This window comes from Python bivittatus, unplaced genomic scaffold (genome assembly GCF_059951505.1).
Source record: "Python bivittatus isolate LINGU-HERP-01145 unplaced genomic scaffold, Pbiv_v1 ctg000850_np1212, whole genome shotgun sequence".
Classification (NCBI taxonomy): Eukaryota; Metazoa; Chordata; class Lepidosauria; order Squamata; family Pythonidae; genus Python; species Python bivittatus.
In genome coordinates this window covers 30,045,317-30,066,832 of record NW_028277112.1, presented here as the reverse complement: position 1 = coordinate 30,066,832, position 21,516 = coordinate 30,045,317, and the positions used below count along the sequence as shown (strand labels likewise).

General features: G+C 37.5%; 1 protein-coding gene across 4 annotated transcripts in view; it reads right to left on the bottom strand.

Moving 5' to 3' along the window:
* DIRAS2 (DIRAS family GTPase 2) overlaps positions 1-21,516 on the bottom strand; it is a 62,073-nt gene that overhangs the window by 38,293 nt on the left and 2,264 nt on the right. The window lies entirely within an intron of this gene.

Genomic DNA, 21,516 nt, shown 5'->3' with positions numbered 1-21,516 from the left:
TTCCCTAATGTTACATAATAAAGCAATCTAATAAGATAAGAGTACCAAGTTAATAAGAGGGCGCTTAATTTTGGTGCCACTAGTGGATTTATTTATTCTTGTGTTAAAGAGATTTGGATTTTTAAACCTTTAGTTTTGATGACATTGTTAAAAAACATACTGTTTTGGTTACATCCTATATGTTAGGTCAGAGTTGTCCAAACTTGGCCACTTTAAGATGAGTGGACTTCAACTCCCAGAATTCCCCAGCCAGCTGGCTGGGGAATTCTGGGAGTTGAAGTCCACTCATCTTAAAGTGGCCAAGTCTGGACAACACTGTTAGATAGTTATATGGTACAATGTTGAATGTGCTTATCAAAAGTTAAGGTAGATATACATGGGCTGTAAAAACCCATGTTTTTACAGATGATCACTTGATCAGAGGAAAAAGCTCTACACTTTCCTGCTATCTAGTAATCTGGATTTTTGTAAGCCATACATGGTAGCCCCAGGTAGTTTCTTCTAATTATAATGGAACCCACCCCGCATATTAAATGGACACATGATATTCATCAGAGGCTCCTTACAAGATTCTAATACCTAATGAAATGTGGAATGTGATGGATGGCTTTTAGGGCTAGGAGAGTGTTTTTGCAAAGCTGGCACCCAGTAACCCATTACTTTTTTTTAGAGACGCTTGCCTGGAATACTTTTGCCTCTGGCTGCAGACTCTTTGAACCCTTTTTTAATATAAAAGCTTCCACGCTTTAAATTTCGTTTCAATGTATTTTAGATTTTAGAACTAAGATTGATTTTTGTGTTGTTCATTGTTGCTTTCAGACTTGTTTGTTTTAAACTTTATATACATTATATACATACATCAAACTATTCTCTTTTCAGGTAAGCAATGGTAGGCAAAGTACAGAAAAAGAGAAGGAAATTATGGTGCTTAATGAAGTATGAGATAAGAAATTAAGGTATGAGATAAGGAAAAGAAATTAATGTATGAGATTAGAAAAAGCAATTAAGATATGAGATAAAATGAAATATAGCTAAATCTTGATTATACCAACACTATTCACTATATTTCTCCATAACTTTCCATCCTGCAAACCATCCTTGAATCTACTATATCCAAACACTAGTTCACACATTGCTTTTTGTCCTTTAAATGTCTTACCTGTTTTTCATTATCATGGTTACTGATATTATTGAGAATCACCATTTAATTCCCTTCCCTCTCAGCCTATTCACTGTTCCTTCATATATTTGTTTTGCTGTTAGGTCTTTATTCATTCTGTGTATCTGGCCAAACCACCTTAATATACTTCTTTCGCACTGATCTTTTTACCCTCCTCTTTTAGCAACTGCATTTGTTCCGATGACCAGGTTGTTAAGTGAAATGGTAGTTAAGTGAAACATGACTGAGAAAGAGAGAGAGAGAGAGAGAGAGATGCTACAAAGATCACTAGTTGCTGCTATCTCATTCAGATAATGGTCTTTCATACAGCTATGCCAGTCTTACTCTCACTGTGGCATGTGTTGTTGTCAGGCCCATGAAATTTGGTTGTAAATCCACCCATTGGTTGGAAAATGAATTTTTATTACTGCTAATTACCATATTTGTGAATGGTCGCTAACCAAGGTAGTCACTAAATAAGGAGTGGGTGTATTCAATCCATATTAATTCAGCATCTATTCACTATTGCCCTATCCTTATTTTGGCACCCGTACTTCAGTACAAGTAGTCCTCACTTAATGACCATTAATTCAGTAACTGTTCAAAGTTATGATGGAGCTGAACAAATGGAAGCTATAGCCAGTCCTCAAAGTTACAGCCATTGCAGCACCCCCATGGTCATGTCATCAAAATTTGGGCGCTAGGTAGCTCACCTGCATTTAAGTGCAGTGTGTGCTTCAACTCCCTCCACCTGCCTATCTCCCCCCCCATCTCTGCCCTCTGCAAAGGGCCAGCAGCTGCTTCAGCTGGGTGTGCCTCATCAGCAGCTGGAGGAAGAAGACAGTGAAGCTGGGGGTGGCAGGGGGCAGCAGGGTCAGAGTGCAGGGTGGCCAAAAGGGCAGAGATGGGGGGAGATAGGCAGGTGGGGGGGTTGAAGTGTAGGCGAGTGTGGCAGGGCAGGAGAAGCATGAGGTCCTCACAACTGGGACTACCATAACTGCTGTTGCTAAGCAGTGTGGTTATGTGATGTTTTGCCTAATGACAGCTTCAATTAGCAGTATAAATTCTGGTCCCAATTAGGGTTAAGTGAGGATTACCTGTATTCCATGCCCACTGCATCCAATTTATGTTTTTTCCCCTGAATTAGAACTACAAAGAAAATAATATTTTATTTTTATTTATTTTATTATTAAATTTATATGCCGCCTATCTCCCCCAGATATATCAGTTCAGAATTTTATGAATATTAAAATCAGATCAGAAATTGACAAAAACACCCCAGATTAGAATTATAAATCAAATTAACAAGAATGTAATAAGAATTAGCAAGAATTACTAAATAAACTGAAGCAGTATCTTTATGGCCAATCAGACATTTAAAATGCTAGATGCTGAACATGTTTTAAAACCTGATGTTGAATAAGTTATTGTTTCTAGTTAAGTAAATTTGCAAGAACTCAACTGGTTTAACACTGATATTAAACTCTGTTGTTTTATATACTGTTTTTCTTCTTTAGATAAATTACATGTAATTATCCCTGTCTTATTCTTGTTAATCCAGTATCCTGATATTCAATTGTACAGTTGTATATGTAGCATTGTAGATTCTAAGCAGTCCTTTAGTTAAGTGTGAGAACATCATCACCACATATAATTTTAATTTATGCTTTTTATTTGCCAGTCTGATTCCCGAAATTTTACTCTCTTGTTATATTTTCTTTGCTAGTGATTCTAATGCCAATAAAAATAGAGGAAAGAGGAGACAACCTTGTCTTGTCCCTTCCTTAATAATACATCTAATCCATTTACAATTATCTTAGCTTCTTCTTCATTGTAAATAGTCTCTGTCCATGAAAGAAAATTAAAGTTGCATGTCAACCTCTTTATGAATATAAAAGGCAATTCCAACTTATCAAAAGCTTTCTCTGAATCAAGAAAAATCACACAGTAGTTTATTTCTCTTTTTTTCCTGATTATTATTGTCAATGAGATTCAAAATCAATCTGATATCTCATCTATCTCTTAGGGGTAGATTAAGTCTGATCAGCTAAAAGACTATTTAACCTATTTGCAAGAACAGCCATAAATACCTTGTAGTCTACATTCAATGAAGATAAGTCTATAACATTCTGGATGGGTTGGGTCATCCCCCTCCTTATACATCAAAGATATGAAAATCTCCTGCCATAAAGAAAGAAGTAGTTGATATTGTTCAATCTGTTGATTTCAATCTGTTGATTGATCTGTTCAATCTGTTGATTTCATCAACATTTCTTTGAAAGTGTTTTAGTATATTGCAAAAAAAAAAACCATCTGGTCCTGGAGATTTATTCAATTTTAGCTTCTGTGTTGCTTCCTTTTTTTCATCTTCTGTAATTGGCTTAAGTAATTATTTTTGCTGATCTGTATATTTCATAATCTGTGCTGTATGAAAGTACTCTGTACTCTTCTCCAAACCTGATGTTTGTTCCTATATATAGTTGGGAATCAGTAACAAACTGTTCTGTTTCTTCTGAAGTTGAAACACACTTATTGCCCCCAACTGAAGAAGTAATTTTTTCTCTAGTTCTTTTCTCAGTTGATAGGACAAAAATTAATCTGGTTTGATATCTTTCTTGAAATAATTTCTGCTTAACAAAATTAACTTCTTAAAAGTCTAATTTATTTCCAAATGATCTAGTTAATATTAATCACCTTAATATTTGTTCTATAATGAGCATCAGATCCTGCTTGTGTCTTTATTCTAATTACTTCAAACCATTCAACAATGTATCTTTCCAGTTTTCTTTCACGTTCTGTTCCATGCCAAAGAAATTAATAATCCTCTCATAAACACTTTACTGGATTGCCACACTGCAAATAAAGAAACATCAGAGCTGAATTGGTTTGGAAGAAGATATTTAATTCAAATTAGCACTTTAATTTGGTAACTACTTGTAATAATAAAACTTTCAATCAGCAACTTTTTGAGCCAATGATTCCTCTATGCAATGTTATAATTATTGGATTATGGCCTGCATAAATGAGTGCTGGAATTTCTATTTTTACAAGTTTACCCAATAATGAATTAGATATCCAACACATATCTGTTCTTGAATAAGTTTCATGCCAAGGGAAAAAATGAGTTCATTCTTCCCTTAAAGAGTATTTATTTATCCATGCATCTGAGAAAGTAATTGCATGTAATCTACAACATTTTTTGGCAATTTGTCGGAGCTCCTTTTGCATGAACTGTATTTATCAAGATTTGTGGAAAGAATCCCATTCATGTCTCCAAGAATCAGAACTTCACTTACTTCTATATATTTTATTATTTCAGCCATAAATGTATTTACACTAACACCTCACTAGTCATCTTGTAAGAAAAGAGATTATGAAAAGTCACAGCTCTTAATTTTAACATTACTCCTGGACAGTATTTTTACCATCAGCTTGTATATAAAAACTCACTACTCCAATTTTATCACAACAACAATCCTGTGAGGAAGGTTGTGTTGAGTGACTATGGCCAAGTACATACTGGAAACTGGTCTCTCAACTTAGTCCAAAATAGCTTATCTCTCACCTTTTATTTTTTCAGGTAGTTTCAAAAGTCCATTTATTACCTGTTTTTTGCTTCTACTACAGATATATAGGAGCAGAATACATAATTCTTTCGTAAGCTTTGAACATCCTTTCTTTCTTAACTGTATAGCCCGAAGCAATAATAACTTACTTTAAAACTTCTTAAACTTTATTCTTCAAAAGTTAATCCCAGAAGTGAGGCATTGAACAACAGACATTCTAGGCTGACTGTGCAGCCTAGAAATGTTCCTATTTCAGAATCTTTGGAAATGCTTGTCCATTCTGCAACAGCCGTGCAGTGGCTGCCCAACTTATAGCCACCAGTTAAAACCAAGCACCACTACAAAGCAGCCATTAAGTCATTGGAAGTAATTATTCTTCATTCGTTCAACTGAAGTGGAAAGAAAGCAGTAAGAAACAAATAAGGCAGGTTTGGGTGCACCCATTAAATACATGAATGTGGCTTATTCGTTGTGTGTTTCTACTAACAATAATTTTGGATGAAAAAGAAAAGGAAAAGAAAAAAAAATCAGTCTGTAAATGAAAAGTATCCTCAAAAGATAATTGTTGGGACAATATCTTAGCAGAGAGTTAGGGTCATTATATGAGAAGGAGTGCTAGCTTCAAAAGCATTTTTGCATGCCTTACCTCCAGACTTTCACCTATAGCCTTTGGATGCTTATATCTGAAGTTCACATATTAGAAAAGACAAAATGGTCATTGTAATAACACATACCAATCCACTGCAGAAGTGTTGCACTGGGACACTGTCTCCAATTTTTAGCACCACAGTCACTGGGACAGAGTATTTTCTTATACAAAGAGGAACGGAATAAAGTTTACTTGCTAAATGTCAAAATGACCAGTACATCACCCCAAAGAAATATGGTAGCTTTGTATCAGTCACAACAAAGCCTACTGAAGTTCTCTTAAATAAAATTGTTGTCTTCAGAATAAAGTCAAATGCTTTGTATGTCCCTGTATAATAATAACAATAACAATAATAATAATAATATTCCCAAATCAATCCACTGAAGGAAGAAAGCCTTTTTACTGATGGTTATGGGCCATAATGTCTCTATAAAGTGACATCAGCATTCCCAGCATGAGTCATAATTATTTTTTATAATTTTTTAATAAATTAATTTATCATAAAATATCAGAAGTAGACTAAAAATAAAAAGCAAGCTCAGATAAATAGCCATATATTCATCTTCTTTGAGATCAACTGTCTGATATGGGGTAGTGGTAGCTCAGTAAGATTAATTTGTCATGGCCAGTTTTTTTCTACAAAGGTGGATTTACATACAACAGAATATTTTATTACGGTTTTATATAACCGTAATATATATATAACTGTATTACCAATAGAAAACAAAATGTGAAAATTGCAATTACTGTTTTCGTCAGTTAAATTATCTCAGAAAGACTGAATCTGATGGCAAGGGCTATCCGTGAACAGAATGACAAAGTGCTGAAAGCTAAAATTGGGACACAAAAAATTAGCACTTTTATAAAGAGTGCCTTTTTGGAAATGCATAGATACGTACAAAATAGAGCTTTTAGCTGTTGAGAAATCACTTGCAAGTATATTAATAACAACCATTCTGAGTCTTCCCTTCACAAACCACTCTTAATTCTATTTTTACCGAAAGATCAATTGTCATCTGTTTAAGTGTGAGAAACAGGCAATCAGTTTTGCCTTCTTAGAAGTCATGAAAATGATGTTTGCAATTTATATGTGATTGGGCAATTTCCCCCTAGCATGAATGACACACTGGAGAGTGAAAGAGAGCAGCAAATTCAATGGGAATTGGGTGATAAACCACTTACAGGTAAACGTCAAAGAAAAGAAACTGTTACCATTACTTAAATTAGGTATTATATGTGCATCCAAATTCCCTTCTTTATTGTATAGTGTAAAAGGAATGTATTAGTATTACTGGTAATGTGTGGAGTCTGCTTGAAAAGACATTGATGATACTGCTCAACTTCATGAAGCGAAGTGACGTTGGTGATACTGCCAACCTGCACTCAGTGCTTTGAGGAAGGTCAGCATTCTGTTCCAAGAGCCTTGAATTCTCTAGCCCTTCTAATCTATCCTCCCATGTCATGTCTAGCACTAGCTACCCCATTCGTGTTTATGGCTGTTACTATCCACATCATGGCCATCTAAATTTTTAAATCCTCTAGTACTTAAGCAAAAGATCCCAGAGTCCCCTGTATGGACCAGCTGTTCAGGGAATCTTTCACTGGCAAATGTGATTGCTAAGAGCATCTGAATTTTTTTATCCTTACCATTTCTGATTATCTCTCATCATTCCACATTGTTCCTTTCAACCAGCATCTACTTTGAGTTGAAAGCATATTCATTTGCACTATTACTCTTACTATGAGTTAATCCCCTTCGGGTTGTCCTTGCTATGAAATAGTAAATTTATTTAGGGCCATGGAAAATCATGGAGTGGTATGGAGTAGAGCTGCCTGTTAAATGGGAATCAGGTACATTCTCATGGAAATGGGATAGTGGAGACAGGACTGAATGAACATCTCTTAAATGATTTTACATTCTAGACACAGGAAGAATTGTGAGAGATTGTGAGGAGGGTGAGAAAGAATTGGGAGGGATTCTAGAAATAAACAATCCACATATGGAAGAGGAGTTCATTAGTTTACCCCACAAATGGCAGCTAAGTCAATTTAGGAAGAAAAGATTCAAAATGTTCAAAGAGACTCTGCCTTAATTAAAGGGGGGGGGGTGGAGGTTCCTATCACAGTTTCCATGATTCTGTCCCTTGCCCCTAATTCTTGCAATAAAACTCCTTACTGAGGTTTGTGTGATTCTTGCTTCCTTGATTATTCCCTAAGGGATGGGACTTGATATAAATAATCACAACTTTTATTATTGGCAAGGCTCTTGACAAATCAGTGAGTAAAAGAACAAACTTCACCTTCTTGGAGTCAGATGTCACAACAGAGCTTGTTTTAAAGCATTCCCTAACATTAAATCAAGGTCTTAGCTTGAAAACAGTGGTACTGAATTCTGCAGTATTCAATCTTGCAATGTGGATGTCACAGAATTGGCGTCCTATATATGAACTTAACTTTCTTTTAAGTTTCACAGTTCCATTTGTGTCTGGTTATTGCAATCCAGAAGACAATTGGCTGATTTTTACAATATAAACTAATTAAACAAAAATCTTATCCACTAAAATTGGCATCTTCTTTTCCGTACATATGCACCAAGGGCTAATCTGTTGGATGTTGCATAGAAGGTGGATCAAAGGAAACAAAGAGCTGAGCTAGACCCCAGAAGTGGATTGAGACACACATTTCCTCTTCTTAATCTTTTGGCACTTTCTGACTCTTTCTGACTCTATCAGGCTACAGGGAAGGGAGAGGTAACTATAAACAACAACCTGAACTGATCTCTTGCAGAGGGCTTTTGAAATGAAGATGAGCTCATGCGGCTATGACTGAGGATTGCCCATTTCTACTTGGATATTTAGTGCCTCTCAGTTGGCACCGATAGGAGATTGGCTCCCCACCAGGCCACAGGTAAAACAGATTAACTACCTCGATTGATCGGCTCGCCTGCTGCTCCAGAAGAAAAGTGATGATAACAGATTTGCTGCATTTTCTCTAGATGTGGGCTGGGTAGTTTGCCCCCGATGAGAAGTCCTACTTCCTTCCAATAAAAGCAAAGATGCTACAGGTTGCTGCTGCTTCCCATTCTTTTCAGGCCACTCAGAATGGAAGCTTTGCCATGTTCTGCACAGCGACTGAAGATTTCAGCAAACTGTTTTGCCTTTTTGCTTTGCCAAATAGATTTATTCTGCCTCTGCTGTATTAATCTTTTTTACTGAGGTAAATCTAGGTTGACTCTACAGCTCTAGTGTGTGTATCTTTCACAGCTTTGAAACTGTACACACCTGAGTTGTTTCCTTTATCAGGACATTACCATAAGCTTTTAATAAATTTGTTGGAAAGTAATTATATTTATTTTGAGAAGGTGGGGACACATGAATATATCCTAGAATTACAAGAGCCAAGGGTTTATGAACCAAGTCACAGCTTTTGATGCTTAAGCCAGAAAACAGTAGCCACAATTTTATCAGCAATTCAAGCAAGATTCTGGCACAGCTTCAGACTAATCCAAACCATGTTTCTATCATCTTGACCCTTATAGATAGATCAGTGAGAAATTAGGGGGATAAGGTTGGTTCTAACTTCAAAAACAATTATTTCTCTTTTAGTTATATTTCATTTTCAGCACAAACAATGCTTTACCCCAATAGCGAAATGCTTCATTATTACTGCTAGGATGCAACAAAGATACTACCACTGTTAAGCGGCTATATTTTGCACTTCTTTCTGATATTCTATACTATTTCATCTTCTTAGACAATTTTTTATATAAATGATTTGGTGATCCATCTGAATAATTTGGATTTTTACCCCTCCAAATTGATATAAAAAACATTTGTTTAGATTATTCATGCAGATGACATGGTTATCCCTTGTAAGACCCTCAAAGGACTCGCATTTAAAATGCTGGGCAATAACTGGAGGCTTTGTGAAGGTGGAGCTTCTGGTTCAGATTATCCATTTTCCAATAGGATTAACCCCATTAATGTTTGTAAATGAATAATAAACCTTATGGAATAGATTTTTATTGAAGGAATTACATTTATCTATCATTACTTATAGTTACCATCAATTTTAAGCTTACCAGGCCATATAGATCCATAATTGTCCATTTATTCCTTCTCATCAACTCTTTTATCACTTCCAATGTAGCCAAGCAAGACCTGAAAGCCAGTAAGGGTGAACTGGGCTAAAAATATTTCAAATTTGTATTTTGATATTAGTACCTTACTATTTAGATCAATAATTTTACATGTGATACATCATCATTATTATTATTTGACTAGGTATTATCTTAGGCTATTTTAAATTAAGTTGGTTTTAGCTGTTGTTATACTATTTGATAGATTCACTTATTTATAGTTTCTAATTTTACAGATTTTGGTTTGATATATATAGTACATATTTTACAGTATAGTATCTTATAAATCCTAGATTCGCAGATTCATTCACTTACATATTTTTGTTTTACAGATGTTAAGTTTCATAGGTATTTTATAGTAAACATATTTTTGTTAACTTTTAATAATATAGGTTGCCTGTATACAATACCAATACCTGATGATTCTATAATTCTGCAGTTTCTATTTTATATCTTATGCTGACTAGACAAAAAGGAAAAAAGAAAAAAAATCCTGAATAAATGAATGAGCTAGGCTCAAAACTGTTTTTGTGGATAGTTTAGCTAGAAATTCTGGGGGGAAAATTGGGTCCAGGAGCAAAGTCAATTCTTTCTCCCTTTTTGCATTCATTTTTAGCACAAAGCTGCTTTTCCCTAGCTTTTTACTACCATTAGTAGGAAGCTGTGTTCTCACTTCTTTCCAATAATCCACATTATTTCAATCTTCTCAGAACCAGAGTCACTTTGTGTGAGATGGGCGGCTATATAAATATGATAAATAAATAAAATAAATAAATAAGTCATCCCTACTATGAGATTAGAATGAGGTAGTTACTTTAGGCAGTAGCTGCTGAAAAGAGTAGAGTGAATAAAGCTGCATGTGTCATAAGACTTGCCTTTTGTCCCCAAAGCTAAGCTGCTAACCCCAAAGCTAGAGCATGCAGAGCCTCCAAGGGTTGAAATAAAAGGTAATTCCCAGTCTGCTAAGCTGATACTGAGTAGCCTGTATTCACGGCTCTATTTTTTTCATTGACAGCAGATTTTGGATAAGACAGGAAGCTCAGTAATCATGTGAGCAGCCAAGTTAGTTTGAGACCCATATATGTACACTGTGTGCACAATTATTAGGCAAGTTGTATTTTTGAGGATGAATTTCATTATTGAACAAGTACGGTGCTCTCGGTCAATCCAAAATGTTAATAAACCTCAAACCTGAATATTTAAGAAAGTAAAAGTGAGGTTTTGGCTTTCTTAGGAGCATATCTATGTGTGCACAATTATTGGGCAACTATTAGTGTGCAGAATTATTATGCAACTAAATGAAAAATAAAAATTCCCCCATCTCATTCGTTTATTTTCATCTGTTAAAGTGAGAATAATAAACCAACAACTCAAAATTTACAAATAAACATTTCTAACATTTCAAACAAAAAAACAATGACCAATGTAGCCACCCTTCTTTGCAATAACAGTCATAAGCCCTCCATTCATGGAGTCTGTCAGTTTCTTGATCTGTTGACAATCAACTTTTTATGCAGCAGCAACCACAGCCTCCCAGACACTGTTCAGAGAGGTGGAATGTTTTCCTTCACTGTAAATCTCCCATTTGAGAAGGGCCCATAAGTTCTCAATAGGGTTTAGGTCAGGTGAGGAAGGGGGTCATGTCATTATTCTTTAATCTTTGAGGCCTTTACTGGCTAGCCACGCAGTGGAGTACTTCGATGCATGCGATGGAGCGTTGTCCTGCATAAACATCATGGTCTTCTTGAAGGATGCAGACTTTTTCCTGTACCACTGCTTGAAGAAAATGTCTTCTAAAAACTGAGTAGGTTTGGGAGTTGATTTTGAGTCCAACCCAAAAAGGTCCAACTAGCTCATCTGTAATAATACCAGCCCATACCAGTACCCCACCTCCACCTTACTGGCATCTGAGTCGAAGTGGAGCTCTGTGCCCGTTACTGATCCAGCCACGGGCCCATCCATCTGGTCTGTCAAGAGTCACTCATCTCATCAGTCCATAAAAACTTTGAAAAATCTGTCTTCAGATATTTCTTGGCCCAGTCTTGCCGTTTCAACTTATGTGTCTTGTTCAGTGGTGGTCGAGTTTTAGCCTTTCGTACCTTGGCCATGTCTCTGAGCACTTGTACTTCTGGGCATTCCAGGTAGGTTGCAGTTCTGGAATATGACAGCACTGGAGGATAATGGGTTCCTGGTAGCTTCACGTTTGATTCTTCTCAAATCTTTGGGAGTTAATTTGCATCTTTTTTTCTCAACACGTTTCTTGCGACCCTATTGACTATTTGCAACAAAACGTTTGATGGTTCTGTGGTCATGCCCCAATATCTTAGCAATTTCAAGAGTGCTGCATCCCTCTGAAAGACTTTTTACAATTTTTGACTTTTCAGAGTCAGTTACATTTCTTTTTTGGCCCATTTTGCCTGAGGAAAAGAAGCTGCTTAGTAATTATGCACACTTTGATATAGGGTGTTGATCTCCTTAGGCCACACTCTCCCTCATTACACAAATACACATCACCTGATATGCTTATATCCAATAAGCATTCAGGTTTATACAGCTTGGCGGTGGAAAATATGCATAAAAATGATGATATGGTCAAAATACTCACTTGCCTAATAATTGTGCACACAGTGTAATTCAGCAGTTAAAAACCAGGTAGCCTTTACTAATAGATTATACACAAGAATAGGATTTAGACTTTGAATTGCTGAACTCGGGAAGAGCTGAGTGGAATTTGTTTTCTCAAGCTTCAGTATACTGACTTAGTACCCAAACCAGTATCTGTTATTGCTGCACTGGGCAATAACAATGGTTTCCTAGTCCATTATTCTATTGTTGTTCTATTAGGAACAACATGGTAAAGTCAGTCTTCCTTCTGTATGTGTGTACTCCACATCTAGTAATATGTCTGTAAACAGGTTTAGAGTTTTAAATCATGTAATATCCTATTTCAACCAGTTCTAAACTATATGGATTTTATCCAAAGTCAAATACACAGGATTGTTAATGATTCTAAACTTTGACTGCAAAGATAAATGTACAAATATTCCCTCCACTGAAGTTACATAAAATTTTTATGGAAAAAAAAAACCCAAGTAAAGAACACCAGTGTTTGCAGCATTTTCCTAGTGCTGTCATGATTTAGAGTTTGATTTCTTTTTTACTGCAAATGCTAATAAAAAAAAAAGCAGAGTTGTTCTTCCTAAAACCATCAATAATAAAAAAAATGTAGTCATATTATTGTTCTAAGTTCCTGCAATGCACTGTGCCATCTGCTGGAAACAAGAACAAATCCAACAGAGAATTTCAGTATCCACTACAGGAATTCAAAAACTACATTAGAAAACAAATACCTACTAATGATCTTAGTTTTATATTTGCTAGCTATGGATAAATAAGTATTTCTGTTCTGCAAAATCCATACTAAAAAATATCTGCTCGAGTCACGATTAGCTTCTGACCTTTTTATGCAAGCTAATTATAATTTCCGTAGATGTATGATGATAAATAGCAGAATTCTAGATCTAATTCCAAATAGCTTTCCTTAAAGTGACGCCTACATAGTGCAATGCCTACACAGATTCAGGGTGAAGATATAATGATCCATGCAATTCTTATAATTAGTGGTGGATTATTCGTGACATAAATTGATAATTAAGGACAAAGTTTCATTTTGTTTTAGGAAGGCAAGTGTGATTAATACTACATGTAAAAGAAAGGAAGTCCAATGCCCTATTAAAATGCAGTTTCAGAATCCAATCCATCCTGTGACAAGGAAATTGAATTGACCAGGGGAAAAATACTCTTGTGATTTTAATAGCAGTGTGATCTGCAGGATAGTACCCAAAGCTGATAACATTTGCAAATCAAGCCATTACGTTTTTACATACATACATACATACATACATACATACATATATATTCCAAATGCTGATTGAAAATTTGTGAGTTTTTTGGACCCATCTGCAGGTCCTTTAATACTGTTAAATCGAAAGACAGAATTGATTGGCATCTTTTAATATTTGGTAGCATTTCAAATTGTCATGGTTTTACATTTTAAAAAGATATAATTAGCATTTGTTATCCATTGACACATTAATTACAATTTAAATAAGAATGCAAGTTTGTTACAAATTGGCAATAACTAATATGGAGATCAACATGATCAAATTCATTAAATCTTGTTTTCTGGGGGGATTTTTGGCATGACGCCATCTAAGGCGCAATTCTATATTTTTTGCCTGCAATACTAACCATATTTATTAAGTAAAAGTGGACTTTGGGGGCATTCCTCAATAATGTCCAAATCGTCAAATAATATGTGGAATACATGCCTGTGATTCTAGGTGGCAACTAGTTTTACATTTAAGATGAAAGTGACCTCACCTTCAAATCAAACTTAATGCCAAATGATTTCATGGATACGTTCATGTAGTTTTCTTGACAACAAAACAGAAGTGATTTGTGACTTTCTTCCACTATGTTTTTTCAACTTCCCAATCTAGACTGCAGCATTGGGATTTCCTGATAATCCTCCATCTAAGGACTAATCAAGTCCAGCCCTGCCAATTTTTTGAAATGAGTTAAAGGCCTAAGTAATTAGAATGTTTAATATTAATTTTAAATATTGTTCAGTTTCATAGTAATTTATTGGAAGCTATTTCATGTTAACTTCATTTCCCTCTCATAGTTTTACTCTACAGTTTTTATCAACTGTTTCATTAATCCATTTTTGTCTGGACGGTATTAAACACAGTCCACAACTGGTTTGTCTAAAAACTACAGGATATATGCATCGCTGAATGCCATTCAAAGTGACATCATTATTTACAATATCACCTTAAACCTCACAAACCCATTTGTGCTTAGTTATGAACTTTCAGGACCTAAATTAACCAGTTAACATAGTTCCTGATGCCCTCATTCACTTCAGACATAGCTGTTATTGGCACACCTACCTTTGAGTAACAGTAACATTATTACAGTTCAGACCATCTGGTAAGAGATATCTATCTAGAGAACTACACGGTAGGGGTTTAATAAAACAAAAAGTCAGACATGTACTAGTATGCCCATTATTTATTTACATAAAAGATATATCCTGCTTTATTTTTCTAAAACATATTCAACTAAGTAACACATAATATTCACATACTGAAGCTCGAAAACTCACAGAAATGTAGGATATAATTTTCCAAAGCATCCCCGTTCCTCCTAAGCTTACTGGAGGTTGAGTCATGGCAAGTGGACTTTTCTTTTTGGTAGAGACGTTTTGCTACTTGTCCAAGCAGCTTTAGACTGAAGAAGCTGCTTGGACAGGTAGCAAAACGTCTCTACCAAAAAGAAAAGAAGTCCACTAGCCATCACTCAACCTCCAGACAATTCCACCTGGATGACTGAGAATCTTCATAAACATACTCCTAAGCTTACTTTAGATATCTCAACTAGTTAGACATTTCATGTATTTGGCAAGACACCCACCACTCATTATAATTGAGTGTCCTAAAGTCCTAAGAGGTGAAAGTCATGTAAACACTTTTCATATCAAAAAAAAAAGTATCTGCAACCAACTATTCCCTGATTTTTAAGCAAAGTATTTTTTCACATTTTCTTTTAACAGTAAAACATCAAAATAGTATTTGATACAAATGACTTAGACTGCATTAAGGAATAGGTGGAGACATATGATTGTAAGGATGCAAAAATCATGGCAGGAGGAAGATTGGAATGAAATTTAGAAGCTGTTAAATTAGACTGGAGTGAAATCCAGATGTGGTTGATGATCAAGTTTAATTGTGAGGACAATTAAAAGATAAAGGGAAATCAGTTGAAAATTAGATGAAAATAGTTTCTATAATATTTCTATATTAAGTTGTGAAGTTAATTATTCATGCTTGTTTTACAGTATTAGAATAATAGATTGTATGAAATGGAATGGATCTTATAAGTCATAGGTCAATCCTCTGATCAGTACTGGAACCCAGTAAACCATCAACAAGTAGCTATTCAGTTCCCATCTGTATACCTCCAGCATGTGAGAGGCTACAACTGCTTTAGGTAGACTCAGGAACCCCACCTGATTCTTCCTTCTAGGTCAATTCAGAATTGAGCATCTTTCGAGAGTACTTGTTCAAACAGTTGCACATTGACAAGACCACAATACTGCACTGCCTAGAGGGAAGATTCTAGTATACAGTGAGAAGGCTCTCATTCCATGCTGAACTTGTATACTAAATAATCAAAAGAAAGAGTATGAGTGGCAAAAGAGTCATTCCCACAATCTTTCTTAGGCCTTTGCAGCAGTGCAAAGGCTGAGCACAAACTAAAGGCAACCATTGGTGTTTAGTGCACTTATCCACTCCCCACCCATCAAAAAGAGAAAGAGTGAGTGAAAGGAAGCAGTAGCTGCTTCTTGCCTCCATGCTGTAACTTTTCCTTCCCTCCACAGGAAGATTGGAGAAGAAATGGTTGGTGCTCACCTGCTTTCTCCTCTACCACAGGCTACCTACTTCACTTCCTGTCTCAATTTTTTCACTGGTTGATATGTAAATGTGGGCTATTTTGGCTCAGTTCTCATCCGGATGCCATGGACAGGGGACAGCATAAGCAAGTGAGAGAATGAGGTGGTTGTTTACCTGATAATATTTTCTATACTGCCCTGCCCAGAAAGAAAGCTTCCACTTTATTGACAGGATGTGAACCTGGAAGTTCAGCAGGCCCCCGCCCTTTTCACTTTCCAAAAAGCACTCACAACTTGGCTTTTTCCCCAAGCACTGGGATAGGGTGAGATTAGTGAAATGAATTTGTTGTGGGCTGCATGGGAAAGTTTAGCTATGGTGCCAGGTCTTTTGGTTTTAATATTTTTGTTGCAAATAGGTGTTGTTTTATTTTTTGGTTGTGAGCTGCCCAGAGTTTGATACAAGATGGGCAGCTACTGTATATAAATGTGATATATAAATAAATGAACAATCAAGCAAACTCAACTGCCCAGGACAGCATAGCTGTGGAGAACAGTGACCACTGACTAGAGGGGAGGGAACATTCCTACCACAACGCTCAGGAGCCAAATGGAATGGAGGCATTGTCTACAATGAAATGAAGCACAGTGGTGGTTTCAAGTAAGAAAACTGCATTCCTGATGCATATTAGGGAAAGTGTATGGAGGTTACCTTCTCATGAGCTGGGGTATGTGTAGAGGTTTGTTTATTAATAAAGTGACTCTGGGTGGTTTACAATAGTTGAATAAAATAACAAATGGATAAAAAAAATCATTATAAAAGATAAGAAAGTAATTATTAAAATGCAAACATCATCAAAAATTTTAAAATTTTAAAATATACAAACCCCACGGAAAGAGTAGAGTATCAATCACAGTGGAGCCATCTAAGACTGTCTCCGGTTCCCAAAGATCCCCAGGCCTGATGACATAACCAGGTCTTGAGGGACTTCCTAAATGACAGCAAGGAAGGGGCGAACCTAACTTCAGGGGGGAAAATGTTCCACAAGAAGAGAGCCATGGCAGAGAAGGCCTGCCTCCTGGAACCCACCAAATGCAAGTCCCTGGCTGATGAAACGCATAGCATACCTTCCCTGCCAAATCTGGCTGATGTAATCAGGGAGAGGCAGTCCCTCAGATAACCCAGCCCCATGAAGGGCTTTAAAGGTCAACACCAGCACCTCAAACTGGACCCAGAAACAAACTGGCAGCCAATGCAGCTCACGTAGCAGAGGTGTAATATTTGCTCTTCTAGGAGCACACATAACTGCCCGCACTGGTGCATTCTACACCAGTTGAAGCTTCCAGATACTCTTTAAGGGCAGCCCCATGTAGAGCACATTACAGTCCAATATGGAGATGAGTAGGGCATGACTGATTGTGAGCAAAGCCTCCCAATCCAGGAAGGGGTGCAATTGGTGCACAACACAAAGCTATGCAAAGGATCTCCTAGCCACGACTGCCACCTGCTCTTTGATCAGAAGTTGTGAGTCTAGGAGGACCCCCAGATTGCACACCAGGTCTATCTGGGGCAGTGCCACCCCATCCAGCAGCAAAGATGGTATAACCTCAGAACCAGCAGAACCCCAACCCCAAAGCCACTCAGTCTTGCCAGAGTTCAGTTAAACCCTGTTGTTCCCCATCCAGACCCTCACAGCCTCTAGACACCAGGATAAGGCGTTCACAGCATCACTTAATTCACCAGGGGTAGAGATGTACAGTTGGGTATCATCAGCATACTAATGATACCTCATCCCATGGTGACGGATGATCTCACCCAGTGGCCTCATGTAGATATTAAATAGGAGAGGGGAGATCACTGAATCCTATGGCAGCCCACAAAGTAGGGGCCAAGGGTGGGACCTCTCCTCCCCAATCATCACCGACTGGAATCCAGCCTGGAGAAAGGAAGCAAACCAGCACAGCATCGCACTGCCCATCCCAAATCCCGAGTCGATCCAGAAAGCCACCAAGAGGTCAAGTAGGGCAAGGATGGATGCACAACCTCCATCCCATCCACACCACAGATTGTCCAAAAGTGCGACCAATGCTTTTTCTGTCCCATACCCAGGTCTGAATCCCGATGGAAAAGGATCCAGATAATCCACTTCATCCAAAGCCCTCTGAAGCTGTTGTGCAACCACCTTCTCAATCTCCCCCAATTTCAGATCATATAGCCACTGCTCTGACAGGAACACCAAATCCAGAGTGTGACCACTGTCCCATGTCGGGCTCTGGATGACCTGGGACAGCCCTATGGCCATCATGGTGGCTATGACTCCTGAGCCACCTCCAACCCCACTCTGAGAGAAGGCAGATTGAAATCCCCAGAACCATACAACTGGGGAGCTCCACTGCCAACCCCAAGATGGAGTCAAGGAGCTCAGACAGGGAGGTTTCTATATAGCAGGGAGGCTGGTACAACAGCAACAATTCTAACTGATCCTTAAGCCCAACTTAAGGAACAGAGTCTCACATCCAGGGACCTGGGGGGCAGTGCTCCTGAAAGCCATAAGGGATTCCCAGATGACAATTGCCACACCCCCACACCTGCCCCGGAGTCTCAGCTGATGCCACACCCGAAACCCCGCTGGGCATATCTCAGAAAGGGCTATCTCCCCGCTTCCGGACCCATCCAAGTCTCGGTAATACATGCCAGGTTAGCCCTCTCATCAATGATTAAATCATGAATGAGGGAAGCCTTATTGCAGACCAACCAGGCATTCAGTAGCAGCAGCTGGAGTTGCTACCCCCTTCTGAAGGGACCTTGACTAATGCTCCCCCTGCCCCCTTTGTCAAGTTCACTGGTGGAACAATGAAAGGCTGGGTTTTTTTCCTTTTCTTTCTTTTTTTTTTAATAATATTTTATTGAAATTTTAAAATTACAAAGTTAAAAGTTAGAAATGAAAAAGAAAATTGAAAATACAAATTATAAAGAAAAAGAAAAGAAAAAGTGAGATAAAGTAAAAGAAAAAGAAAAAAGATATGAAAAATAGATAACTTCCAATCTATCTCTGGTCTTAGGAATAGTAAGACTATCATAAGTGCTAGTTTTTAATACATTAAGTAGGAGTAATTCTTTGTCAAAACATATCCCATTACATTTATAATCTAATCTTCAAATCCTCATGTAAGCTTCACCCCACCTGCATTTTCCTTTCCTTTTCTTTAATTGCCCATCTCTGGATGCACCAGATAGGAAGATGTCAAGTATGAAGAGGGGGGCTCATACAAAAGCCCTATGAATGGAAACATGTTGTCAAACCCTCCATGAAAAAGAAAGTGATAGGTGCTTGCTTTCCTGTTGCAGCTGGGAGAGATAAACCAGCAGCAGAATTCACCCATCAGGGGCCGTGGTAGGCATGAACTAGGCAGGCCATCCTACTTGAGGCTGGGAAAACAGATGGGAACTCTCCAGACATACACACACATGCTGTTCTTCTCTAAATTATGGTGATCTTTATTGTTATAGTGTTTTAGGTAAATAATCTGTGCTTATTTCTAATATAGACAGTGGCCTTAGCTTAACAAACTATACATTCTTTTATATATAAAGCTTTATACTGTTCCTTCACTATCTTGCTACTTCTGTCCCCAATCATACAGGCCCCTTATCACAAGTTGATATGCTCATTTTTTAAGGAATTTTAAGAGTGGATGCCTATCCACTTTTTTGTTAATACAGCTTTTGTACTTTTACTTCTTGAGCTCGCTTTTGGAACTGAAAGGAGAATGGAAAGAGGAAAAAATAATTCTTTCCTGAAATGCCAGGAATTCCAGTGCTATCTATCCTCACTGACATCTGATCTGTCCCTCCCAGATGCAGGCAGCTTTGCCACCAGACCAATCTGCTATGCAGATCTTCTGACCCTGTTTGCCCTTGCTGGGTCCTCTGCTGAAGACTCCTCCTCCAATTGTGCCTCAAAGAAGCTTCTTAGTGTCTATGTGACACTTTGTATATCTTTGGTAAGTAGAAATATACATATACATATACATATACATACATATACATATATATATATATATATATATATATATATATATATATGTCCTTGAGACCATTTTAGAACACTGTCCTGATCAGGGCACTTCACCCTGCCATGCATCACCATGACCAAAGTGAAGAAAAGGGTTAAAATCCAGCAAGGAATTTCTTAAACCAGCTTAATTTCCAGCCAGTTTACACATGGAAGGTCAAGCAGTTTAAGGCTGCAGTGCAGAAAAGGCTGAACTGTTGTTCAGCTGAACCTTGGCACTGAAGAAATAGTTAGGCCTGCAAAAAGAAAATGAGGAAGTGAGCGCTCCACTCATTCTTAACTGACTTGGGGCTACAGCAGGCATGGCAATAAAAGAAAAAAGAGCTATACTGGCTTTTGGACAAAGAATGCAAATTTCAGACTGCACCTGAGGTAGGAGATGCTTCTGAATGATCTGGATTTCACCTTGACATGTCCATCCACAAATGCTGGGACCTGCAAGGAAAGGCTTCCCAGGGGTCCCCCCCCCCTTTTTTTCTCCTCTCAAGTAGAGGTGTTAATATACTGGACTGGGAGGGGGGATCAGGATGACAGAAGTGCCCATCTCAATTTCTGTCACAAATGATTTAAAGCTTGGGAACTTTGGGAGAGGGAGTTATTAATAGTCTGGAAATGTAGGAATAGTAAAGGCTAATTTGGAAAGAGGAGGAAGCAAGACCTGCCACATAAGAAGCAAGAAGAGTTCAGGGAAAGAAATGCATTCAATATTAAGCAGAGAATACATGAAGAAGCAGCCTCGTCTTTGTGGGAGGAAGGAGTGCAGGATAGGCATCCACTCTTTTAAAATTCCTTAAATTTTAGGAATTTAAATTGTGTTAGATTTACAGCTCCCATTATTTCTTGCCAACATGGTTCGTAGCTATGGTCCAACACAACTGGAGGTCACTAGGTTGGAAGGCTGATGTGTTTTTTCTGTTTGTGAATATTGAGATAATTGATGTCTTCTAATTCCACTAATAGCTTGCCCTCTTGAGAACTTAATAAGCGATACATTAAGATTGAACTAGTCGCTAATTAAAACAAACACTTAACTACAGGAAACCACAGAAATACCCAAAGAGCAAAAATAATACATTTTAATTCAAATTAAACTTTGTCCCTTACATACTTATCCCCGATTATTCATCACAGGATTTGTAGGTATCTTCATCACTAAAATAGCTCAAGGAGATGAACCACATGTTTGACAAAGACTTGCATTCTAGAATCTACTTCCCAGAACCCCTTGTTACAGAAAACGGGCAAAGTCGGCTAGAGAAGACCCAATCAATCTGCTTTAGTACTGTGTCTATGGAAGTGTGCCTAAGGAAATTCTTGTTTAGCAGAATTGTATTTTTAAACTTATTTCAAAGCACTTGAAGAAACAGTGTTGAATGGTGTGATGGCAGATGGAATCCAAATGTCAATAAAGGCAATACTGCAGGCACCCCAAAGGGCATCATTTCAACAGAATTAAATTTCAGCTACACAGAAC